Consider the following 27,492-nt stretch of genomic DNA (forward strand, 5'->3'; position numbering starts at 1 on the left):
CCAGGGCAGTTTGTATTTGGGTTGATGGTTTGTGCTCCAGTCTGTGTCAGTCCATCTTGTGTTTGTAGGCATGTTTTCTGTCTTACAGGCAGTAGATGCAAATTATAACAGTGCCTAATTAATGGAGGTCACCCTCACCCAGCAGAAATCTGAACAGGCTGAGAACAAAACTGATTGCATGCAACATCAAACAGCATCACAGGCAATCAGCAGGAGGTTCCTTTTGCATATCATGTCCATTTTAACTGTGATACCAAGAGAACGGGACCTGTTAAGAAAGATCTGCAGGGAGGAAAGTTTTCAGAACACAAAGACACATCTAAGTTCCTGACTAGTACTTATTATTGGATATTTGGCAGCTAATGTCTCTATGGGTGATGTCTGAATACCAAATTATTTGGGGAATGATCCGATACAAAAAGAGGAGAAATGGTCAGTGAAATTGTCTTCAGACTGTCTCAAATCCATCCTAGTAGGTGGTGGTGAGAAGGTCTGGTTAATGTCTCCTGTTTATTGTTTAACTTACTTTTAAACAATCGTCATTAAGACTATGATTTGCACTGTGGCAGGTGCTGTATAAACAGGGAAAAGCAATAGGGAAGCCTAGTGCAAGGGGAGGAATGAGTTGGATGCCACTAATTTGTGTTAACAGGCTCCTGAACAGGCTCTGGACAAGAAAATAAGGCACAAAATGGCACACCAGCAGTACCAGAAGCAGCAGTTTGCTGTGTCCGTGCTTTGCTAGTCCAGTGGCTACCACTCACCTGACAATTATACAAGATCCGGCCCACATTTATCACTATCAACTATCAACTCACTACAACACTGAATCATCACACTGCTTGCCTCTTTCCACAGCAATACCTGAGTCATCTGCATATTAATTTCCTTCAGGAAATGCACTTTTATATATTGCTAATTAGAGCTAGATGGAAAAAATGTTTTTTCACCACTGAAAAATAAACTGTTTCCATCAAAAATCTAACCTACACACCTTTCTTCCATTTCCGAGATACAGCTTGTGCAAAGAAAAGTCAAAAAATGTTGAGGAAAATGTTAAAGAAACTGATCTCTTTCTACTTTATTTAGCTGAAAATGAACTAATCAGGAAAAGATCCTGATATAGTAAGGCTATGTATGCATTGACTGATGTAAGTCAAATTGCCACTCAAGATGAGGAACACAAGAGAAGAGCACCTCACTTTATCCCACTTGTTCCAGCCGTTTGCCATTGCAATGGCATGTTTAGCCTGCAGTCATCTCAATGCAGAAAAAATATACCAAGCTAACCTGGATACTAGAAATGTGCCAACCCCAGACTCAGGGTAGGTTAGTTTATTCAAGAGATAAGGAGCATGTCCGTGGCTGTGACAGGCACACCTTTACGTCATGTCTGTGTAAGTCACTTTACACGGGCGCAACACATCTATATTAATGGCATTCTGTTGATAACCTCACTGGTGTATGTTTTTCTAAAGCAGATAATGGAAAATCATGCTGCCTTTCCACTTGAGAAATGTCCTCATCTTTTCCTTTGACAACAGCAGTAAAAAGGACTCAACATGGTCACACAGTCCAACCCCACCACCCCCACCACAGGCAGGAGCAACTAAATTTAAACCATCTATCACAGGAACTGCTTACTATACTTTCCTTGTCTGCTCACACATTCTTTTTAAACCAACCTTAACCTTTCTCTTTCAATTAAAAGAGGATGGATGGTATCTTTCTTGCTTAATAGACTTCCTGCCGTGTCTTTCTTTCTATGTGTTGTTTTTGCTGGATGTTTTTCAAAGTCAAATGCCCTTCCTGGGAATCTGGGCACCTTGTTGTTGGAGCGAAAACTGCTGTCAGAGTTCACTATTGACTAATGTGTGGAGACTGGGATTGATGTCATTTTTGTAAGAAAAGCAAATTCTTGCAGGAAAAGAATGAGAATACATATTATTGTGGGCATTGAGATATGCATTATGTAGACAGTATGCTTTCTGTTTCTCATCTGATAATTTCCCTGATGTTCTCAGACAGATTCTCAGCTTGTATAAACACAATTTTAAGTATGACCGACCCATGCCAATTTATGCTCAGCAATAAGCTTGTTCTCTGTCTCGACAGATAGTGTATTTGGGCAACCTTAAATGAGAATTCACAATATTTCTCTGTGGCTCCAGCTGTACTGTACATGGTGGTGTTTACCAAGAAAAAAATACTAACCTGTGGGAAAACACAGATTTGTTTGGAATATGCAGGACTAGAAAACAGCAAAGGCACCTTTTCTGAAATAGAAATATTGTTTACAAGATGCTGTAGCTCAAAGGTATATTTTTGCCAATATTCTGCAGTCTGATGGAACATAGAAGAGTACAGACTACAAGAAATAAGCTTTGATCAACAAATGCAGCATGAGCACAGTTATCACATAATTACATCTCTGTCATTCTCTGCTGCAAAGACTGTAGAGTCAAGGAAAGCCCCAGAATAGTAAGGGCATGAATACAAAATAGCCATTTTCTCGTATTTCAAGTGATGCAGAAAGAAGTAACAGTCCATCCATTTTCACTGTGCAGTTTTTAGTGTTCCTGAGCAGGGCCTGGATGGTAAACACTTAATAAAAGGGGGAAAAGAGAAAAAAAAGAAAAAAAGGAAGTCTCCTGCCCATTTTCTCCTCGTATGTATTAAACTAATTACTCTGCTTTAACAAGAGGAGCTTTGTTCTCATCATTTCCAAGTTTCATTCCAACCCCTGCAGCTAATCATGACCACAGTCACTGATAATGAGTAGTAAATTGTTGTAGTCCTCAGAGCTTGATAGGTACATTCCAGCCTGCATCATGTAGCCCTGCTTCTCTATACATTATTGTTCACAGATGGTAGCTGTCAAACTCTGTCAACTTCATATACACATTCAGAGAGTCACATCCGCATTCCTGGAATTTATGACTGCACAGCCCTCACCTTCTAAGGCCCTTAATTCAATAACATGTCATGTCCCTTCAGTTTCGCCCTGCTTTAAAATACTTTCACCCACTTACAGGCCTTCCATTTAGTAAAAAAGAAAAACAAAAAAAACCCCTACTGAGTTATTACAATGTAAATATTTTAATAGAATGGGGAGCGGGGAAGCCTATCTGGCTTTAAACAGCCCCATTATTACATTCAGATTGATGGTCAGGAGCTAAACATTTGCTTTAAAAGTTTATTTAACTATAGGGAAAGCGGATATAGAATATGTATCTGTTGATTGCCACATGACTGAGTCTTTGGGCAACAGTATATAATATAAAGAGATATTTGCAGGGGCTTCATTGTCTAAAGGGTATTATTTAGTCCGACTTTGTCTAATATTTAAACCCTAATCAAAATAAATATAGGTATGAATAATTTCCGTTTCATTTTAAAAACACTAATTTTTAAATGACTAAATTACATTTTGAAGATGGTTGTTCGGGGATGCTATCACTAATAATATGAATGAAAAAGGAGAAATTTCTTCCTCTGTCCAGACTGAGAAAAAGAAGTGCAAAGAAGTAAACAAAGCAAGTAAAGCATAACAAGTAAATTAAAAGACAGATTTATTTTTTGTGCCTAACAAAGCAAAGATTGTTAATAGTAATCCTGACAGGGACCATACTTGCTGCATGTATCCCCCCTTCCTCAATGGGGTCTTCCAGCCAAGCTCCCATCAGCTCAGGAGAGAAAATCCGCAGAAATGTATTTCCAGAGCTTTTGCACTTTCAGACTGGCTTTGTCCCTAGCTGCTCTTTTATACTCCTTCACCTGGGACCATCTTCCAGAGAGGACTCAATAAAGCAAGCTGCAGTAGTGGTCTGTAAATGGATCCCATCTCAGGGCTGGACGTGAATCAGCCAGAGCTCTGAGCTGGATCTGCCCTTGAATTTCCCACCTTTGAGTTTCTCAAAAAGACAAGAAGACTGAAGGAAGCTGAATTTTACAGGGATGTGCACTACAAATACTTCTAAAAGACAGGAAACTCAAACTGCTCATGTGTCAGGAATTAAAGTGGTTGGTACATAACTCTTCCCTGTCCCACTGTGTCCTTAAAGACAGGCTCACACTTAAAGGCTTGTTTGTCTTGGTTTGGTTTTTTTTCCGTTTGGTCGGGTTTTTTGTTTTTGTTTTTGTTTTGTTTTGTTTTGTTTTAATTTCACCTCTCTCACAAATGAAGAGCACAGAAGCATTGCCCGGCTGACACTCGTGTGAGTGACTTGGCAGGAGCGCAGCCCTGTGCACAGCACAGTTTCCCAACTAACTCAGCAGCCACACTGGCTGTCTTAGAAATTACGGTACTGTCATGCCATGAACAAATTGAACCGAGTTTTCCTCCTACATGCCTTTCAGGCTAAAGCAAGCTGGTCTATATCCATGAATAATGCAGCAGGACATAGCTCGTCTTGGAGAAACACTTCAACTACACCCCCACATGCCCAGTAAGAGGAGAACTATGAGTAATCTGATAGGGGTTACTCTGAAGAGCAGTTGCAATGCTGGAGTCTCCCTTCCCTCATTAACTTTTTTAAAATAACCCCAGAACTCTCACTAGTGTCCCTGCTGGGAACTGGTGTCACAATTAAGGGCATGCAGCACACATACACTGTCACATTTATGGCCATCTCCTCTGTTGCCAATATCACTGTGAACTCATTGTTGCGGCAGTGATGTGTAAGCCAGGCGGAAGGTTTGTGAGGCTATAATTTACCCAGAGCTGGATGTTCTGAGACCACAGTGGTGGTGATCTCAAGATCATGTCACAGTGGGGCTCCTTTATAGGTTCCCCCACGCAAGAGTGCATCCTGCCAAGGTGGAGATGCAGCCTGGGTCAGAGGCTGGCTCTTGTGAAATCTTGGGAAAAACGTTCTGAAAACAGCATGTCCTGTTTTCTTCCTTCACCTCGTGTGAAAGGGCAACAATTAAATTGTTGCAAAATGCATCAAATGATACTAAAATGGACAGGGATTTAATGCAAGCTGTGATTTTAAGTCTGTACATTGTCAGGAAAAGTGTAATAGACCAAGACACCTGGGAACATAAGCAAAACAAAAACAAACAAACGAAAAGGCAAAAATGCATCCATCCCATTAGTAAAACATTAACAAGGTGAAGAATGTTTTGATAGTCCATGATTTCCAAGATTTCAGTCTGATTCCCTGCTGCCACAGCTTTTCTGTTTAACTGTGCAAATTGTGTGCAGCCTTGCTCTATCACAGAGGAGATAAACACATTCAAGTCTCCAAAACCACTCAGATATCAGAGTAAGAGTGGCTGTAAAAGGGGCTGCATTATCACAGGTCCGGACTTGAGTCAGGAAAACATCTTTAGTAAGGAAAACTCTTCAAGTCACCGAGAGATATGGTCTATTCACCGTGACAGTGCCCCAGTGCTCTGTTGTTTGTCTCTTTGGAGAGCAGGAGCAGGTAATATGAAAACTATTCAGTTAGAGCTTATCTGTTTCTAAGATATTGGAAGAGGAAAAAACCAATTTACAGGCTGTGATTTTAGAAAGACTCCTATGTATAGGTTTTTGCTGTGACGAGATAATGTTTCAGTCTGTTCTGCATATTCTTTAGTGCTGCGGGGCTGAAAAGAAAGGAGCGTGACATGGCACGCAACCTGCTAACAGAGCCAGCTGGGCCCAGGCTGGTTCTTACTCTGTTGCGATTTCTTGCTAACTGTTCAGCTAGAAGTATATCTGATATCTGAGAAAAATAACCTCAAGAAATAAACCTGGTCTTCCTAGGAAAATCTGTCTTGATCAGTCAATTGTCTAAATGAAGGGAGCCATGGATACCAATCACACATCTAGGTGCGGGTCTGTCACCTGTGACGTTTGGTGGAGATCCATGGTAACAGAGAGCAGAGCAGCAGTTAGGACAGACAGTCACTCAGTCCCACTGAATCCCAGTCACTCAGTCCCACTGAATCCTGCTGCCTAAACTAGTGGTCCACATGATTCTGCAATGACCTGTATGTGGGTAAGAAAAGTACTTCTCTCCTCCTATTGGTATTTTTAATTTGAATAGCTTACCAAAAAAAAGACTGCCTGACCACAAACAAGCAAGTGCAGAGTTCAGCAAAATGTTGCTTGGATCTTAGTTGATAACTTATGTGTTCATATATGACAAGAAATTACAACACATATTTAAAATAAAGTGCTAGAAAAAAAACATGGCTTTTGAAAGAATGGTTCTAATTGCTTCCTAGATTTTAAAAAGGGAGAACTATTAATTTGGTTTTACCTATCAGAAGAATTGCAGGTTGCAGAGAGAAAAAAAAATCTAGCAATTGTAAGATTGCCTGGATTTTGTTTTGCAAACTTTCTCTACCATTGCAGGATCTGAACCAAATCCTAGTGTTTGAAAGCCACTGAAATTTTTTTAAAAAACACAGATCTAAGGCACTCTAATTCTATGCACTGCTTGTCACCAAAAAAAAAAAAAAAGTTGGCTTTTTTTTTTTCCCTGTTTATATATCGGTTACAGCTTAACTGGGGATACAGTGGAGCTGGTGTACTGGTGACTTGCTGCTGATCCACACCACATTCCTGCAGGTGCAGATTAGAGCTGTCTTATCAGGCAGCTTTGTGCAGGTGCACCAGGGAGCACGCCACTCCGGCAGCAGCCTGGGGAGCGTTCTTCCACCAAAACATCGGAGCCTAATTACACAGCAGTCAGTGGGGAACGCATATAACACAGAGCATTTCTGATCCAAAGTCCACAAATAACAGCAAAAAGTATTTTCTAATGTGAATAGAAGTGATTTTGCAAGCCAGGTTTTCACTTCACCTTGGCAAGAGACTTAAATAGAAGCATTCCTTTGCTAAGTGAGCCTGTGTGAAAAATACACAACTGAATCGGTAAACAATGAAACAATTTATAACTGGCTTGTAAAAAGGGCATAGGTCCATGTTTTTTAAAATATGCACAGGGCTGTAGTAGACTGCTTGTTTCCAAAGTGTTGTGCACCTTGGGCAGCAGGATTGTGGATTCCCCATCTGACCAGGTGAAGAGGAGGGATGAAGGTGGGTAGCAGGAAGAAGACCTGGCAGGGGCATGAAACAGAAGGATTTCAGAGGGAAGATAATTTAACCCAATCTACTACTCACCTTCCCTTCTCTGCTGGAGTCTTGCTGGAGAAGATGGTGCTGAAGGTGAAGCATCATGTTAAAAGGCCAGGACTGGGGGAGACACCCCGGAGACAGCTCTAGGAAAGGAGATGGGCACAGGGGGTTGCTTGTCAGCTAAGGAGGAGCTGCACAAAGAACTTGTTTCATGTGAGGAGGTGCAGGAAACCCATTTCCTTACTGGGACAAGCAACGGTTTAGACCAGAATTAGATTAATTATCTCGGCAGCAGTTGCCAAAACCACTCCCTCTTCAAACTGGTGCTCAATGTGATTTTTATCCAAGCCAAACTGCATTCAGCACTATAACCAGAAGCTTTCAAGATCGTCAATGGAAGAGCACATCCAGTATGCTGAGATCACCACATCTGCAACCAAACACCCACTTCACAGGCTTCCTGGGTGCTATGGTCACCCAGCTGTTTGGGGCACTTTCGGGATAGAGCTTTTTCTAGCTGGCATATCAGAAGCAGAAATAGGTTTGTTTGTAGCTTTGGCGGGGGGGGGGGGTGGTGTTTGTTCATTTTTTTCACTGAGAGAATAAGGCATTTTGTTGAATGGCAAAGTATCAAGGTTTTGCAATGTGATAATTTGTAGGGCTGAAGTGTTTCTAGGTAAGACAAAGAAACCTTGGTAACAGGTTTGTGGAATTTGATTGCCTTAATAGCAACAACTTCAGAACATACTTGTTTAGCCACTCTGATCTTGATTACATTATTAATGTGAAGATATGAGTATAAATTAATTACTCTTTAATGGTTCAATAAGGTACTCCAGTTGTACTGTGGGATATATTACTTTCCATATTTTTAATAAATATATACATTAGATTGCTCAGTTAATAAAGAGGCACATGAGTGCATGAAGATACACATGGTGTTATTACCTCCTCTATGGAGCACAGGGTCAAGGATTATCTACATATAACCAAGCAACATGGACACTGCGTATTGATCTGTGATACTCTGTGGTGGAAGGGGTTTTGTTACAGTGCACTGTCCTCCTGACAAAAAAATGAGAGATTACCAGTCTAAACTGGTATCCATAGGATTCAGCAGCAACTCCTCTGTTAAGTCTAACGCTGAGTTGTAAAATCAGTCATCCTTTATGGCTCTTGCTTTACATAAAGGATGGGAACTTTTCCCTCCTCTTCATCCTGTGCCCCTAGATGAGAAAGCTCACACTGTACTAGTTCTGGGAACAAAAGGAACGGTTCTTTTCTCTAGTGCTGACAACCTGATACCATTCACAAGCACTGCCAATTTAAATTAGGAACGTGGAAAAGGTACAAGAAGTTTAGGCAGCTTAACTGAATAGATGTGCTTATTGAAAAGTGCTTCTGGTACCCTGAGTTTGTATGCACCCAGCAGAGCTGCTGAGCCAGAAAAATCGATCACCAGGAACACAAATGCGGATCAGGCATGATTCATTCAATTAAGCATTCAGTGAGATTTTTGTCCTCCGTCTAGGCATTCTAACAGCAAATGTACCCAGGTGTTATTTTTTAAAATAGAATTGTAATTTGAATATTGCCAAGACAATAAGATGATTACCAGAAATGTCACAAGCATCCTCAAAAATAGCACAAAATGACCTATTTTCTAGTGACAAAGGGTCTTGCAGGTATGATTTTTGACCCCTTGCATTCAGTTACTTTTGTCTCTCACTGTTTCAATATCAGCTGAAATTCATTCTAAGTGTTACCATATAGTGGCATTAGGTTCCCCACACTCATGCTGGAACAAGAAGGAAAACTCAGCGGTGTTCTTTCCATTTCCTTGCTAAATGTTGTTGTACACAAAGAAAAGAATAAGTAAGAAGCTAGGACAGCACAGTCTCGAATACCAGTGGTGAAAGATGATAGCCTAGTGATTTCAAAACCTCTTTAAAAATTATTCTGAGAACAAAATGTACCTGTATGCATTTTCCCAGTATGCTGAGAGATTAGATGAATACGAAACAGTGCACGGGCTTCTTGTCTCCATAATATGTCAGGCTCCGACATAAATCTGCAGTAATTCTAAAATGAGATTGATATGGCTATTACTAGCAACTATTTAACAAATGTCTCAGCGATCAGGTTTTTTGAGTTACAAAACAAAGGCAAAGAGGAGAAAGCCACTAGTCTTTTCTCCACTGCCATCTTACCAACTCCACATAACTTTCAGTGCTGATTATTAACCCTTAGTTGTTTTTAACGGTGGGTTCGGATCCTATACAGCCTCATGGAGATCTCTGTGCAACCCTCTGGATAATTTTCTTCCCTTGTCCTCTTGCATTGTGTAAGTATGAGATTTTTCGAAACTGAAAAAAATGGATCCTAGGTTTCAAAATGAAGTTTTACAATAGAGTATTTTTTTCCCTTGGTTGATGATACAATGCAGTGGTTTTGCTTTCCAGCAGTATGGTCCAGTGTTTTGCCACTTGTTCTGTTTCAGCTTTCCCTTCTTTCAAGCCAACCCACTTTAAAGGTTGCAACTTGAACAAGGCAAGCTTTCTGCATTATACAAAATATCCTTGATTTGATACACTAACATTTCCTTCACAAGACAAAAAGCCTTTTTGTTACAATTCATTAGGCTTCAAAAACCTATATATGACACTTAAAAAGAATTTGTTATTTCTGGGACTTATGGAAGCTTCTTTCGTCTTGCTGTGAATCACAGTAAACCTGCTATTAGCTCTGGCTTGGTAAAAAGCAGCTGTTACCGTATGCAGGGAACCTAACAATTAAGATGACCTGAACAAATTGGGCTCAACTACACCTTTATACAAAATGACCATTTGAGCTTGGGTAGCCAGGGCGTTTGGCTGTTATACAATGGGTATGATGAGATATTGAATAAGACAAGTAACTAATTTTCTCAATACAGTAAAATCCGTTATTTATAGAAGAACAATTGTAAAGAGACATGTTTGTTCTTATTGCTTTACACACAATTCCAGCTATTTAAAACACTTGCAGAAATCAAAATTATTATTGTTATAAAAACATTAATGCTATATATCTTGTATGGCTGCTGGATGCCCAACACTATAGAGAACCAGGTACTTTAGGATATATCCAGGGTCCATGGAACAAAACCCATAACAAAATTAGGTCTAACCAGGTTAGCTTGCATACTGCAACAAGCCTGAATACAATTTTATGGTATTCCCTGTAGGCTTATTTACCATGTTACTCTCCACTACCACAACAAGGACTGATTCTGTATAAATTACAGTGGACTTTCGTACACTGCACCCATCACATCCCCTTAGGTTCATTTGTAGATTTGCAGCTCCAGGGAGAAAACAGAGAATGAACTCCCGAGGGACCTGTACCTTCCTCTTGCCCTACAAATGTCTGAGAGCACATTTGCACAGCTATGCAAACTGTAATGAGGCCCCATCCATTTCCACTACCTACCTCAACCCCCAGCATTGCGTTCAGCAGAGCTACAGCTGAATAAGGCACCAAGAGCCACGGTCCAGGATCCCAACCAGTTCTGGTTCCCGTTAGACAGGGGCAGAAACCACGCAGTCAGTCAGTGAAACCAGCTGCACTTGAAAGCTCAAAGACATTCTCACTGAATTTGAGCACTGCTTTTCTAAAAAGGAGAGGTGATATTACCCTTGGGGTTTTTTTCAGCTGAATTAACAGCAATTACCTAAATGAACAATTCTTTTTCTGGACAAGCTGTCTGCATGCAATTTATTGGGGAAAAATTATCCAAGGTTAAAAAGACAAGCGAGCTTTTAGAGCAACATTACTGAGCTGTTATGTAATATACTTGATCATACGGCTTGTGTTTTAGACATATTTTTAGTAGATTACGGTTGTGAACAAAATATATTTCAGACTCCAAAACTATCCATCTACAGACACTAATAACCAGTGACTTGTATTGAATATCCTACTTCTTGCTAAATTATAGATCAGAAATATGAGAAGTGTGTGAAATTTTTCTGGGTTTGATATAGAAACTGTCAAACAAGAAGAAATATTAGTTTAACTTCAATGCTGACTAGACATACTGAATTCTACGAAGTGTCTACATTTTGTTCTGTATTTTAATCTGTTCTTGACAATTTTATATCAGCTCTGGATAAGTTTTGATCACCAACTAATTCTCATGTTGAGCTTGATTTTAGAATTCATCACACACCAATATTTTGTTGGTGGAACAGACTACTGATCTTATGTTGTCACAAACAATATTGAACATCTCTTTAGCATGGGACTTTGATTTTTTTTACCTTCAGTTAATGCTTTTAGGGGACTGAAGAAATAGACTTCCCACAATATGTAGCATTCAACTTGCGGTGGTTATTGAATCATTCCAAACCAGAGCAACTAAACCCAGCTCTCAAGGTTCCTGAACAATGTGTGAAACACAAACCACTACATCTTCACCTTCTGCTTTCATTCTTCAGAAGCCTTCACACAACCATGTCTACACTTTTCTTCAGTCCATGCCAACAATCTTACATAAAATTTTCAGTAGCTTTCCAGTTTAAAAATAAAATTGGAATTACAACACCCCTGTATGTGATGACTATTTTCCTTCTCTTTCAGTCATCTTATGGTGCTCCCTCAAGCTACCATTTTTTAAGCAGATTTGTTTCATTATTTTAACTCCATGTCCATCTGCTTTTTAATTACATTTAACTACATATTGCTTAAATAGGATTTTCTTTTACCTCAGCGATGCTACCACAATGACACTAAAGCATACACACAACCATCTGAGACCGACCTTGTATTCTGGATGAAGTCTTCCATACCATTCTCTATAGGAAATTCATCTTTTCCTAAAGTTCCTTACTTCATTGATTGCTTTATTTACAGGTTTGCCCTGTGGTATGTTACAGATTATGAATATGAACTGTCTAGTTGTTATTAAAAACAAACAAAACACTCCAAACCACAAAACCCACAACTGCATAATGAGTAAAAAACCCCGAAGGATTTCCTCAAATCAAGCTCCTGTCTACTAAAACAGGTGATACCTGCAGGACTGCTTATATCACGCAATGCCTCTATTTGATGATATGTAGGGCACAAACTAAGGTTTCTTGAAAGGCAGACTACAACTACATCTGTGTATTTTATATTTCTTTCAGTGCCTACAGGATAATAAATTAATTTTTCCTCTTGGCTTCATGATATAAGTATGAAATTACATTATCAACAGTTTCAGTGTGGCCAATCCAAATTACTTGGCTGAACCAAACATGCCCTGCCACCTGAAGAGATTAAGAAATACCAATGATTTTGCTTTTAGTAACTAGCAGTGGGATTTTCAAACTATTCAGCACTGGCCAAATATTGCTCTGTCGACATCAACAGTAAAACTCTAATTTCAGAAAGACTGGAAAGAATCCAGTTCTGCATACTTCTGAAAAAAAAAACCACCACGACCACCAACAACAAAAAACCATGAAAAAAACCAACAGAACAAAACAAAAAACCCAACCTTCCCTAAAAATCTTTATTTTAAATTACTTCAAAACATGCAATTTATAGAATCTAGCATGCGAAATTCTGCCAGAGTGGATTTGAAAGGCAGCTGGGAATGTAAGCAAAGAGACGATCCATATGATATCTTACTTGGAGCTTTGAAATCTGACAACTGAAAATAATTTACTTGTAAGGAAAAACAGTTCCTCTTCACCTACATTTCAATACATGAAATATTCACCTCTAACTTATTTTACCTCAAGAAAATGGCAAAAGTATTTTGCACTGCTGAATTTTATTGAAGACCCGCTCAAGCAATCCAACTTGTAGCCAAATCTCAAGGCAATAAAGACTTACATAAACTATGTAAAAGTGTAACAGCATAAAAACAAAAGCACTTAAATCACAGTCTATAACTACTTTAAAGTTTCCGATTACAAATTGCAAGGGACTTTTCTCTCTGTCTTCACACAAACATACACAAAATATTGAGAAGATATTAAATAACATTCTTAAGGCAGGCTCAGTAAGAATACAATTACTCTAAATAAAAACACAGAGTGGTGAAAAGGGAATAATTTGCGATTAAACTCCAGAAACCACAATGGAAGGACAGATCACTTATATGGAAGTATAAAGATTACTATTCTTAAAGCTAAAACCAAAGGTAGTACATGGGAAACTGTATGAGCCAAGCCAGAAACTTGTGACACCTGCTGAACAAGATCAAAGAGGAGTTCAGGTTAACAGCATGAGGATTAGTCAGAAATGGTATAAATAACCCAACTTTATATAACCCCGAACCTTCAGACTGTGCCAGGGCACCTGGCAGCACAGCACTGCGCAGGAATGGTGAGGTGAGCTACTGAGATAACAATGAGGCGAGGCTGAGGACAGGACCTCAAATCCTTTTAGACATTAGGTGACTAACAGTGACCTTCAGAAAGGTAACCAGGGTTTGTAGAGAGGAGTTGGGGGCCTGACTCTCTGCTGAAGTAAACAAGCACAGTTTCATTGAATTTCAGTGAAACTCTCTGGAGACCTGCCCTACATTTGTGGTGGCATGCTTGTCACCCACCATACTGATCTACGGAAGTTTTGAGGGGACCCATAGGTATCTGGAAAAAAAATAATGGTATGTCACAACATACCAGCAACTCTAAAAACTTTTGCCATACTGTACCTGAAATCAGTATCTTGAGTCTGGGTATGTGGGAGAGAACACATTATTTCTGGAAATAGACTGCATCCTTCTGTATGATTTACTTGGCTTTATTCCCTTCTGGTTACTTTACCAATAAAGTATGCTGTATGCATTTTATGTTTACACTTTGGAGGAAAAAAAAAAAAGTGATGAATCTAATAAGACCCATTACTAAAATCCTGAGAACATTACAGTTACCAATCTTTTCTGGTAGCTTGCAGAGAATTTTTTCTATAGAGTCGCTATTTATTTTCTTTCACTTTCCAAAACACATGAGATAATTTCCTATTTTTAAAACACCGACCACGATATAGCCAAACAGAAGTTGGGATTTCATCTTCCCACATCATCTGTAATAAGACTTGACAGCAGGAGCTCTAATAAAACCTAAGCCAAATTCCTTTATATAAATTACTTTCGTGTAATCCCTTCACTTATCAGGAGAAAGTCTGAAAAATACTCTGAATCATAGGCCACATACCACCTCTGCTTTGATGTGCAATATACCATTAAGAAGGAAATAAAACAACCTCACCTGCTACCACATTAGACAAAACTAGGGATCCGCATGATCTGTTGTCTCCAAATCCAGGGAGTGCTAAAAGCAGAAACTTCCAGCATTTTTTCACACCCTGTTTTGCACACACTGCTCTTCCTTGGACTCTGCCTATTTCCAATTACTCCCATTCTCAATTTTAATAAAGTATATTTAAGTTAAAATATATTTATTAGAATGTGTTGTGAATTAAAATAAATTTGTGTCTTACAGTAAACATACAATACAATCTGAAGGTGGCAAGTCATTGTCAGCTTCTATACTTTTTTAATCTGAGAGACTATGGATATTTGCAGTATTATAGTGCTCATTATTTATGCACTGAGTCAAAACTGTAAACCTAAATATCAAAGCATGTGAGGAAATCTCTCATCTTTACATCAAAGTCTACTGAACAGAAGAGGCCCTCTCTGCAGCAATGAATGTCAGAGAAGGTCAAACAGCTTTCACCTTTATTGAGACAAGAAGTATTGATGTGTGGAAAAATCCAGTGTGAGTTGCATCTGAGACCAAATGAGAAAAGTTCAAGAAAATGTGTTCTATATAGATCTGATATCTAATGACCATTAAAAGAGGATTTTTGCATCTCATAAACTGTGGGTTTGTAAGAAATGTCTGCCTGCATTGATCCAAACCAGAATCCATGGAATGCACAGTCGCTTTTTCTAAGGTACAAGTGCCTTCTGCCTATATTCTCACCCTACTGCTGTTTTGCTCTTTGCATGAACTCAAGAATCTTGAATATGACTGTAACGTTATGGGAAGGGATGAAGAAGATGCAGGCAACTAACCACCGACTCAAAAGAATAGTTAGGACAACAAGTAGCCGTTATTACTTGAGTATTGCCTCCAAGCTTCTCATCAAACTTCAATAAGTATGCTTTATTAATGTAAGGCCACAAAGAGTCATAAACCTAACTCTAACATGAATTAATACCTGCATCCAAACTTTAGATTCTCAAAAGTGAAGCAACACATACCCTGGAGATCACAAATCTGTGTTACTAAGTAGAAGCCATCACAAAAATTCTGATGTTGCCAAGCTCCTCAGAACTAAAACTCTTGGGGAGTACCAAGGTGGTCCCCCAACAACTTCCAAACTAAAAAAAAAAAAAGGAAGAACAAGCACTTTTGTGTCGAACTAGAATCTTGCACAGAATACAAACCGATGTTGTTGCACGTAGCCCTGTGCAGAGAACACAGTCCAGGGCTTAGCACATGTTACTCCTGAAGTACATTTCATTCTTCAGCTTTTTTTAATCTGAATTTCCTTTGATCATTGAGTCTCAACAGTTGTAACAACTTACTAAAATGAAGAGAGGTAGGAAATACAATGCTTTTCAACTGTCTGTTAGAACATGAAATACAGACATGAAAATATTCCCCCTTTTATCTGACAGTCTTCAGTCTTGCTGAATGAATATAACATTCTTGCACATTTAGTCAATGAAAAGCGTAAGCAGCATTCTTAAATTTGTAATCAACAGCTGGAACAGACAGAAATGTACAGATTAAAAGTTATATTATAGATTTCCTCCATTTTATTTCCCAAAAAAATGCCTGTTGTACAAAAATTTATAAAATGACGGAATTTGACTTAATGTCATTTAGCCAGTAACAAGGCTAGCTAATACGAATCTGTGATGGTGTAAGCCAACTACTTAGCCCTTGACTATTCTCCAGAAAGCCTGGTCATTTTTCTTCCGTTAGTCTTCACTTTTCCAATGAGTAATAAAAGGGAAAATTGTGATGTTATCACTTCATTTACAGGATACCATTCATACAAACCAGCTTTCTTAGTGAACTGCACAGCCCCTACTATACAGTCCCACAGGGTATTGGTCAGGGTAAATGATCTAATTTACAACAATAAAGTTATCAAATTTAGATTTACTTCATATTCCTAGACTAATAATAATCCATTTTGCTTCACTGTTTTAACATGTTAGATCATAAAATTAATTAGGTGAACAATACCTGAACTGACACATTTACATTCCGAAAAGCCTGAAGGTGGAATAGAAACAAGGCAAAGTTAATTGATAAGAGATTTCTTATTATAACTACTCATGAGCAGTCATAGAACAGAGTACTCTCAAGTGACCTATCTTTTCAACCAGTGTTTCTTCAAAATAAACCTTCAGTATAGAATAATGGCCCCAAGTGAGTGACAGCACATATAGTCAAAGGTAAAGTCATAGGTCTTATAGACACACACAAAAAAATTATACTTCTTTAGTTTAAAATACTAACTTTACTTCAATTTTGGTTTAAACCAGTTCTACTGAAACACTCTTTCTGCTTTTAAAGAACAGCGCCTTAAGATTTCCTTGTTACCTAAATAACAAGGTAGGTAAAACATTAAATATTCACACAGAGTCTCAAGTATACATTTGTCATTCTTGCTCTCTCACTAGATGTACTAAAAACAGTAAAGTAAATCCATTTATGCTCTGCCAGAGTAGCAGATCAGTTTTAGAAATTATTCTCCCTCTTTTCGTCAGCCTTTCTGACCAGAGGTCTCAGAAGGATGGAACAGCAAAGACTGGACTTCACATACAACATCATCATTTAGTGGTACATGGGTATTTTGTTAGTAGCTACAGCAAATTAGGACTTAACTAACACTGCATTTTTATTGGGAATCTTGTATAACATACTGCCAGTACACAGTAGAAGTGTGTAAGTCACTACTGTGAAAAAGTTTATCTTCTGCAACAGAAAGACTAATGGGAAACAAAACCTCAGCTGTCAGCAGTGGAAATAAGTACATCCTAAAACATTTTTATATTGAACTCCTTGAAATTTAAGGAAAATCTTCCCTTGGAGAAAGAAAAAGGAAAGGAAAGGAAAGGAAAGGAAAGGAAAGGAAAGGAAAGGAAAGGAAAGGAAAGGAAAGGAAAGGAAAGGAAAGGAAAGGAAAGGAAAGGAAAGAGCAAAGAGCAATTAAACTACTCTAAAGTCCCAGTTAAAAAGGGTGCAGTATAGCTAAGCAGACAAAATGTTGCTTAAAAGACAAGTTTTAATCAGTCTCAGGGGCAAATCAAAACACATAAAAATGACAGCACTTTTAAACTGTGAATGTACTCCACAGTGAAGCTGCATCTTTCAGTAACTGCAAGTCATACCAAACCAAAGTAAAAATAATCTGTACAACACCGAAGCAGCAGAAATGCTTAAGGAGCAATGATAAACGAGTAATCCAATCTCTTCAAATTGATCAGAGTCAGGCAGTCTGCAAAAGAATTTGCAAGCCCAAAAAATGAACAAGTATGAAAGGAGCCTTTGAGAATTCCAAGGCTATACTACAAAAGCCAAATGAATGATTTGTCTGTGATAGAGCTTACTTTCCCAAAGTTTTTAAAAACCAGCGATGAATGAACAAGGACTCGCCTGAAACATTTTAGAAAAAAATTGTGAATAAGGACCAAGTCATTAGGATTTAATGGTACTTTTTATCACCAACTGCACAGCATTAAGTTGAAGAGTAGCAATAAAAAAAAAAAAAAAAACACAACACAAACCCCACCCACCACATCAAAACACAAAACAAACGCCCACCAAGTCTCTGAAGGAGTCAACACCTAAGCACAGAGCACAACTCAAAAGAATACACTTTATTTTTTGAAAAGTCTTCAGACAGGTCCTTCAAGAGCATGATAGCTACCATAAAAGAGAAGGGAGCTTTAGTGTACTCTTAGGCCATTAATTTAGAAAGGAAAGGAACAAGTAGTTTTCCTTAGTGAAAAGGTTTCAAAACTATGTTTTCAGCATCAATTGATGTTAAAAAAAAAAAAATTTCAGAGCTAACCATGACTGCAGACTCCAAAAGATCTTGATTCTGACAAGATCTTTGTGGACAGAGCAGCAGATGGAATTTTATGACGTTGATTGCACAACTAATGAATCTGGGAAGGAAACCAATCCTAACTCTTACGTTGCTTCTACTCCTTTCACAAAGTTCTGCTAGTGTAGACAGCTCACTGAAAACATCATCCCAAGCTATCAAATGTAAACAACCTTAATAGTTAAGGCAAACAGGAGACAACATTTATAAATCTCTTTATACTGAATACCATCAGTTAATGCTGAACCCAAGAGAAGCAAGATTTAGAATAGAAAGCCTGCACAAGGCAGCATAGATGAGATCTGAAACCACACTCAAGACGGAATAGACTAAAACTTAATCCTCGCACATGACTGCAGAGGCCTGGAGGACTATAAAATGACTGATAAGGCTTGTAGGAAAATGATTCATTGTTTCTCATAACAGCAACTAGACAGTTGTGAGACAGATTTAGTATAGAAGAGAAAGTACTTTTGGATGTCCTTCAAATTTAGTTTCACCTTTTATAAAAACACAAATCCAGAGGAAAAGCAGCATTTATGTAAGCCTAGCAGGCTACGAATGCAATAGATCATCACTAAATACTCACCCCATTTAGGACATGTTTAAGTAAAGGTAACAACGAGAAACTCTTCCTGGCTAGATGAGAGTTTAATCTGACCAAGTACATAAGAGAGTTTGGTCCTAAATCCACACTAACTCACCCTTCTGTGTGGGCAATGCCTGGCAGCTACTTCAAACTACTTTATGTTCTTGCTTGTGCATTCTAAGGAAGCATTGGCCAGGAATAGGGTGCACATAAATCACTTTATGTTCAGAGCTCCTGCTGGGGAACAAATCTTAAATATTTACTTGGAAATAAGCAACTGAAAAGCACATACGAGCTTTCAATTGCTCAACCATATTGATCTTGCTCTTCAAGGATCTTCCTGCTGGTTGTTCTTTACATGGAATATTGCAACTTTTGTTTATTTGAAATAGGCAAGTATTTGTTCTTTAAAGTCTGAGACAACCTTTTGACTAGTTGGAGGACACGCGAATAACACACACAGCCTAATGAAATAAATGAGAAGTTGGCCAGTTGACCTCAAAGTGCTTTGGCATTCTAAAATACTTCAGAAAACCATGACCAGATATTCAGAAGGGAAGATGATTTAGAGAGCCACTTTCAATGGATTTGTAAGTTAAAGATTAAGCTTATTAATTTTGTGCTTGGCAAGAGAACTTTATCGCATGACAGCACAGGAGTGCCCACATCCATGAAAAAAAGCCTTCATACAGGAAGCACCTACACAAGAAACCTTCAGAACACACAAATTTCTGGTAACATTCTCCTCTTTTATTTCAATTAATCCACAGACAAAAATAAATTATAGCATGTTTTGTTGAGAAACTTGTTTCAACAAGTTGTGAGATTCCTATTTAAACATAATCATTGAAGACGTGCAGTTTTAGCCACTTGTTTTAATTCCACTTCCAAGAAAATACATTACAGGTGACCACTGGAGTCATCTAGTATGAATTCAAAAATCAGCCACTCATCAAATCATGAGCTGATGTTTAATATCAGTTCAAATCCCTTGGACATGCTGGTTTTCTCCCTGAAAAAGAAGTTTTAATTTGCAGTCAGCACCATGCACACAAGAGGTAAATGGCCTAAAGTTGACCTGTATGAACATCCTACATGCATTAACCCTTAAGCCAGAGCCATTTCTCAATACAAATTTCTTCATTTCTACAGGACAGGACTTTCTTTTCCCATACTATTAGTATGGATTCTTTACTAGAGGACCAGCCAGATTAGAATAAATGGATACAATAATTGTCTTGCCTATAAGATTTCATCAGATTTTTTTCTAATTTAGATTGGCTAAATCCATATAAAGTTCAAACAATTACCATGCAGCAGGTTTCCACTACTGTAAAGTAGTTTGGGGTGAGGCTTTTTAGTGGTATTTGTTCTTGTTTTTCTTTTGTTTGTTTTGTTGTGGAGTTCTGTGGTTTTGCTGTTTGTTTTGGTTTTGTTTGTTTTGGGGTTTTGTCTGTTTGTTGTTGTTTTTAGTTTTCAAGTAAAGAATAAAACTTCCTTAGCTATATAAAGCAATCCATCTACCAAAAACCAATAATCTTTTCCACACTACATACCTGGAGACCAACCAGTTTACAAAGAACTCTTTTCACTCGAGGTGTGCATCACACAGGTTCATAAAGCACTGACACATCTGAACAACCTGAAAAGATTTACATGAAACTGATACTAAGACTCAAATAATATGAGAATCAGATTACAATTTAAAATCTAGCTACAGGCTACTAATAAAGTTGATTTGGTGACTTCCTGAAGTGCAATAGTTCCGTGACCATGTTCCTCTCAGCATGATCCAAAGAAGAGTTTCGACCTCACCTCTGGGTTTGAGAGAGAAGTTTTATACCCCTCTGTGTTGGCCACTTAAGACACTGCTAGACTTAAGAGGGCAAAGCATAATAGGGGAGTAGATTACAGCACCAATTTTTTCCTATTAACTAAAATTATCTGAAGTTGCCATTTACTCAAAAGAGATATTATAATTTACTTGACATTTATGAATTATCAAAAAGCAAGATTTAAAACTATCTGTGATTGTCATTACACTAGAGCATGCTTACCTACTAGCAGAACGTTCCAATGAAGTCCTAAGCATTGCTTGTAATTTAGGTGTGATCATCTGCCTCTTGAACACCTCAAACATGAAATTGCTAAGTGGGATCCCTAAACAGGGAAAAAAAAATTCATATTGTCTTATTACAGACCTACAGACCTTAAAGCCCTCTTCTACAAAGCTGCAGAAGTAATTTATATAAAGTTTAACAAATCAAGACTGCAGAGTAGTCAACGGTTCAACTTGTTAAAAATATTCTTTTCTAATCAGCCCACTTTAACTACATAGAACATCTTTTAAAGTATACTGATAATCAGAAACAATGGAAAGTTTATTAAGTCTAAATTGCTTATAGCATTGACACTACTCTGAAGTAAACTGCAAAATTCCAGATTTAACAGACTGACCTTTACCAGCCAATTCTTTGCTACCTTGTGCCTACTTCCATGTACCTTGTAACAAATTATACAGGGGTCAGCCCAGAGACTGTCACTGTTATAGACACAGTAGAAGACTGCACCGGAACCCTATGCAATCAGTGACTTTGTTTCAAAAATTAAGTCTGTTTGAACACGAATGCCTATAGCATTCAGTACCTTAAATGCTGCGGCTTGTAGCAACTTTCTTGATGGAGTCTATTAAAAAGAAACCACTGCATAGAATCAGATTTAATGTCTGTGTAGCTCTATTCTTACAGTTTAGGAAAGAGTAGAAAGGTACAAATGTACACAAATACTTCCTTGGCTCACTGACACAGACCAGTATTCTCATGTATGTTTGTCTTTAGGTGATACAAAGCCTCAGGATTTAAAGCCTCCGTTTCTGAAGCCCAAAGCCTTATCCAACCAGCCCCAGGCTGCGAAACATGATGAGGTCGGTGTGCCCCCTTACCTACAGCCCTTCAAAGGCGAGGCTCCAGATGCCCAGCGGTCGAGGCCTACTGTGCTTTGCCTCCTGCCCGCGCCGGGAGCGGCCGAGCGCGGCGGGCCGGCAGACAAAGCCTCCGGGGACATCGGAAGGCCTTGGCGGTACCTTGGGACGCTTTCTGCTGCCGTTCCCCTCGCCGGGCACTGCGGAGGGAGAGAGAAGTCAGCCCGGAGCAGCGCAGGGGCCGGGGAGGGAGGAGGGAGCGGGAGCGCATGTGCCTCACGACAGGATGCAGGGCGGAGAGGAGGCTCCGCGCTGGGTTTCTGTGAGGGAAAGCTGCTCTATCCCCCTGTGTTGACTCCCCGGAGCACCGCCAGGCTCCGAGAGGGCAAGATGTGAAGGGAAGACCCGAGGAGATCCCACCCCACCCCCACCCGTTAGGAGCCCGGTGGGGCCCTTGTTGAAGCGGCTGCAGCCACCTCACCGCAGCGGCGGGCGGCGGCGAAAAGGAGCAGGTAGCGCCTCCGGGGCCTTAAATACCCGCCCGCCGCTCCCGCGAGACCCCGCGCGGCGCCCGCCGCCGCTGGAGGGGGCGGGGCAGGGGGAGCTAGCGGGAAGGGCGCCGCCGGCTATTGGCAGAGCTGGCGCACGTGATCCCCCCCCCCCCCCGCCCCGAGATGAGGGCGGCGGGCCGGCTGCGGCAGGGCGCGCGTGCGGGCCTGTGGCGGTGGATCCGCGCGCCGCAGCTCCGAGAGGCGCTGAGGGGAGAGCCCGCCGCGCCGCGCCCCTCCCGCGGGGACACCGCCTGCGCCCCCGGGCCGCTGCGGTCGGGGATAAAGGGGCGGCCCTCTGCCTCGGCGGGAAGCGCCTCTGTGGGTCGGTCGCGCTCCCTGCAGCGGTCGGCCAAGGGCGGACCCGCGGCCTGGGTCATGACGGGGCTTCCGTCTTGGTGGGGATGGAATCTTCCCAGGCCAAACTCTAGGGATCTGGAGGTCTTTAACATACAGAAACAAAAGCGTCGTCGGTGTGAAACGGGCAATGAAGACGATGAAGGGAGTAGAGCGTCTCCCTTATGAGAAGAGGCTGAGGGAGCTGGGTCTCTTTAGTTTGGAGGAGACTGAGGGGTGACCTCATTAATGATTATAAATATGTAATGGGTGAGTGTCACGAGGATGGAGCCAGGCTCTTCTTGGTGACAACCAATGGTAATGGGTGCAAACTGGAACACAAGAGGTTCCACTTAAATTTGAGAAGAAACTTCTTCTCAGTGAGGGTAACAGAACACTGGAACAGGCTGCCCAGGGAGGCTGTGGAGTCTCCTTCTCTGGAGACATTCAAAACCCACCTGGACACCTTCCTGTGTAACCTCATCTAGGTGTTCCTGCTCCGGCAGGGGGATCAGGCTAGATGATCTTTTGAGGTCCCTTCCAAACCCTAACATTCTGTGATCTGTGTGATCTGTGAAGCAGCAGCCGTGTAGCGGTTTTGAGGAACTAAATACTACTGATCTCTGTCTAAACCGCCATCTAAGCCCTACTTTAGGAGGCTTAGGATCTGTCTGTAAGGATAGTGAAGTAAGCCTCAAGCCTGCACTAATACCCTCTCTGACCTCACAGCACATGCAGCTCACCCTGAGCACGCCTCGGCTGCAGTTCATAGGCTGGCACGGTGGAACCGGACCTGTTGTCCTGTGAGTTAGAGCACAACATGGGTGCAAAACATGGCTGTTGTTCTACAACAGCTGTGATGTGCTGCCCGACTGGGGATACTACTCAAAGATTTTAGAGTGAGCACAAGCCAATTAGCATAAAGTGGGAATCAGTAATCTGTAGCACAGAGACTTTGAATGTTGCCCAGCAAAGCTAGTAGGTAGGAAGCACAACATCTTGGTTTCCATGGAGTTCTGAATTCGATGAAAGCTCCTGCTTCACAAAGAGGTGAATATATTGCTGATAATTCATAGCTTCTTCTCTCAGTGTCAAACACTACACCTTGGCTCATACTGAGTAGCTACCAGCACAGCACCTGAAAGTGTGTGGAAAGAAAGTAACAGGTTGGCCCACTATCCCTGGGAGTTTTCTGAACCCTGTATTTAAATCACCATCAACAGGTCTACATCCCTCTGCTGCAGCCTGAAACAAACAGTCACATAGTTGCAATCAAGAGATAGCTCTAGAAATTGTTTCTTGTCACCTCTAGTTACCTCTTCTAATTCTGGATACTTGCTTAAAACATTGTTGCACATGCAATCCTTGTGCCCGTAAATTTATTCTGAGTACATAAGGATTCAAAAGCTGAGGGCTCCAGCTAAGTCACTCTCTGGATATGAATTTGTGAGGCATGTAACTTGATGTTATTTCCAGTGGGTTTCTCTGCAATGACCATTTTCTACAGTTAGACACACAAGTCAGATCAGTCCTTGCAACGTAGCCAAAAAGATGAAGTGGCATCCAACCTTTACATTTTTACTATCTGTGTCAGTGGGATGTTTGTCAAGCTCAGTTTCTTCTTTTCCAGTACAGAATGTAAACTGGCACCTCTATTAGTGCAGCAAACCAGTGATCAGTATCTATACCAGATAAGCTGTTTAGTCATTCAGATAAAGTCCTACTCCTTTTTCTTCCCCTGCACGAGTTTTCTTCTGTCTTCTACATACAAACTTTACATTGTTTGCCTTCTCTCTGGCTCCATGAAATGTACTTTCTTGTCTGATAGTGGCACAACTTCAAGAGGAGGAATGCAGGGTCTCTTCCTAAACCTTCCCTAGAGAATAGACTACTGTCATAGCAAGGGATTTGAGCCTCTTCGCATGCAGGTAGTGTTCTCCTGTTTCCTGGGCAAGTGCTGTAACCATTGAGTTATTGCCTACAAGACTGCAGGCAGATCTGCTGTTTCTATGTTTTGTTGGAGGAAAGAGCTGCCTCTTAACTTTTACCTCAACAAACTTCTCAGCTGGGCATTAAGTCTGCCTACAAGCCTGGATATCTTGGGGACTTGTGGGAAAGCCCACATTACTTGTGGATCTAAGTAGAGCTAAGATGAATCACTGATCAGGAGAGATGCAGTTCTGGTCATGAACAGAATTTGCAGGAACTTCAGTTATCATGGGAGCTTGACTAGTGACCATGGAAACATTTAAGGGGGGAGGGAGGAAGTATGGATAGTTGTTAGAAGCATTACACTTAAGAATCAGATACTTAATGTGCTACCTTTGTTCCACACTGGCTGCCTTATGGTGAAGAAGACCCTTTACTTCTTTTCAGTGTGAGAGGTTAGCAGGTCCTATGCATGCCTAGGAAAAGCTGTCAAGCATCTGCTCAACCATGCCAGTAGATGATGTTAGATCTGTTTACATTAGGGCACTTACACTTTAGATAGTCAAGGAGAAGAATATCTGAAGGTCTGCATTTTGAAGTTAGGTAAGCGGCAGCTGGGTTCCTTGGTTATTTTGTGGGATTAGTGTTGAGCTTTTTAGGGAATCTGTAGTGATCTGAACACAGTTGATCAAATCTTGAAGGGTGGTGCTCTAATCAGCCAAGTCTTTCTTTTGTGGGATGCATGAATGTAATCTCAAAGTCACTGGTCTGATACCTCTCTTAGCTGGAAGACTTTCGAAAAATATTTGTTTAAAAATATCTTGTTGTGTTCACCACAATGCACAATTGTCATTAATGTTTCATTTCAATTTCACTGTCTTTCTCCACACTGATATGAAGGAAAACCAAGCAAGTAAAATCTTGATGTGACCATCAGTCTTTGCAGCTGAATGACAGTATCAGTCTACATTAAATAATTGACAGGTTTGAGACCTTAGAATATAGCAGCCTCGGGTTTTTTCACTTGATTAGAACTTTGAGACGCTAATGTAATAAAAAAAGTAATTTGATTAATTTATGCCACATTTTATATAAGATGGAAATACTATTTTAAATTCTTGATGAAAATAGACTAAATGCCACTTAGAGCCTGTCTGCTGTCAAAATATCCTTTCCGTTTTGTCCTCAGACTATATGTTAGTTAAAATTAGAGCCTGTAGAAAAAAACCCCAAAAATAATAAATACAATTTTTTGAGAAGAAGAGGAGGGCAAGCCAGAATTGTTATTTCCTTTGTAGAGGCAGAAAATAACAATACATTTCTGTTAGAAACTTAGGTTTTCTGTTTTTTTTGCTCAGTGAGTTTCTTCTTGTCTGATACATTACTTCCATGGCTAAAAACTTTGGTTATCTCTTTCTAGCTAATATGTATGACTAGAACTTAAACAATATCTTTCCAACTGAAAGCACATTTTGTAGAGGTAAGAAAAATACCAGTAAAGGCCATTCTTCCTGCTTCTGCCTTACACAAATGTATGAATATTTTCAGTTGAGTAGTCAGTGTCAGGGAAGATTAATATTATGTAAACTGACAAAGAAATACACAGAAGTTCTCTTATTGCCACAGTTCAAGGCTCCTAATACAATTTTTTGAAACACAATTAAGCAGGAGGAAAAAACCAAGAGTAAGATAATCACACCTCTATGCCTTTATGCCATTGAGCATTGAATTGACTGTAAAGGCCTACACAGCCTTTCATAGAATAAACTGTTTAATGGTTATCACTATAGAACTCTCAGCTCCTTTTATCCACTCAGTCAGCTTTTGGTGTATTTGACATCCATGTATTTGCCTTATTCTGCTGCCTTTGGGCTTCAAATCTGACGTCTGGGGGGGAAAAGAAAAAAAAAGGTCACATCAGATACTGTAAATGTATTTTGATTGCTTCCATAAAATAGAAATTTCTGATAAAAAGGAGGAAATGGTATTCCCTCTCTGCCAGCTAGTATAATGTTTACATTAGCAAAGATAGGCAAGATTCAGAGATTAATTTAATGCAAACTTTTGTATTTGGTAGGTGACGACAGTATGACTCATTAGGACTCTAAAGACAAAGTTTTACTGTATTTTAAATCAAGAGAAATAATTTCTCAGATAATTTGAAAATGTTAGGTAAGGGTTGCTTTGAAGCTGACAGACTTAAAGAAGAATAGTGATTCCAAAGTTGTTGTTTGCTTTGGGTTGTTTGATTGTTTTGTTTTGTTGTGGGTTTTTTTAGACTAAAGAGCCCCCAGGAAACTCACCACATTTTCTGTGGATTGCCATGAATTTTTCATGGACTACAATTCTTACCATTAGAATTTCAAGTGTAAACGAAGTGGCTTCTGCAAAGCTGTTATGAGCTATGCACTACAGCCTCGCACCATGGGCTGTGCATTGACATTTGGCATTGTACTAAAGCTCCCAGTCTGTTCTGCAGTGGCGGCCAAGCTTCATGGAAAACACTTAGTCCTCATGCTTGTGTCTACATATTTGTAATTCCATTAAAAACACGTTGATATTTATTGTAGAGCATAATTTAAGGCAAGAAACAAAATATATAAAATGTTTGTAAAATTCTAAACATAGCACTGAAAGTATACCAGATATTTGAATTATCTTTTAATTCTTATATATTCTCACAGCTTCCAGAAAATGTGAGTGTTGTTTTAACTGCCTTTACCATTAAAATGCCCTTTTAATTGCCTGTAAATGTATTCTAAATTTGATTCTGTTCCAACCACTTGTTCAGCAAAACTGACCGATGATTACCCATTTCTGAACCAGAGTTTATTACAAGAAAAACATAAAAGAATCCTCTGTGGAATTTTCTAAGATTTCTGGAAAGGAAATGCAATATCCTCTTTGTAGCATAGAACAGATATTCTAGTCCCAGCTTTGCTACTAACTTTCCTGTATAATTTTGGACAAGTAGCTACATTTC

At 39.8% G+C, this 27,492-nt stretch overlaps 1 long non-coding RNA gene and 1 other non-coding gene across 3 annotated transcripts; both read right to left on the minus strand.

Annotated features, from left to right (window-relative positions):
* Positions 1-19,512: 19,512 nt before the first annotated feature.
* On the minus strand, positions 19,513-22,189 carry LOC135988580 (uncharacterized). Of its 2 annotated transcripts, XR_010606175.1 has the most exons (5): positions 22,128-22,189; positions 21,718-21,896; positions 20,834-20,936; positions 20,333-20,418; positions 19,513-19,788 (listed from the first exon to the last, which is right to left on the minus strand). It is a non-coding gene; the product is annotated as an uncharacterized LOC135988580 (long non-coding RNA). The 2 variants fall into 2 exon arrangements; XR_010606174.1 differs by lacking the exon at positions 22,128-22,189 and having other exon boundaries at positions 21,718-22,119.
* LOC135988785 (small nucleolar RNA SNORA26) lies at positions 20,548-20,665 on the minus strand. The gene has a single exon (XR_010606232.1). It is a non-coding gene; the product is annotated as a small nucleolar RNA SNORA26 (small nucleolar RNA).
* Positions 22,190-27,492: the final 5,303 nt, after the last annotated feature.

The sequence above is a fragment of the Caloenas nicobarica genome, chromosome 4, assembly GCF_036013445.1.
Source record: "Caloenas nicobarica isolate bCalNic1 chromosome 4, bCalNic1.hap1, whole genome shotgun sequence".
Taxonomy (NCBI): Eukaryota; Metazoa; Chordata; class Aves; order Columbiformes; family Columbidae; genus Caloenas; species Caloenas nicobarica.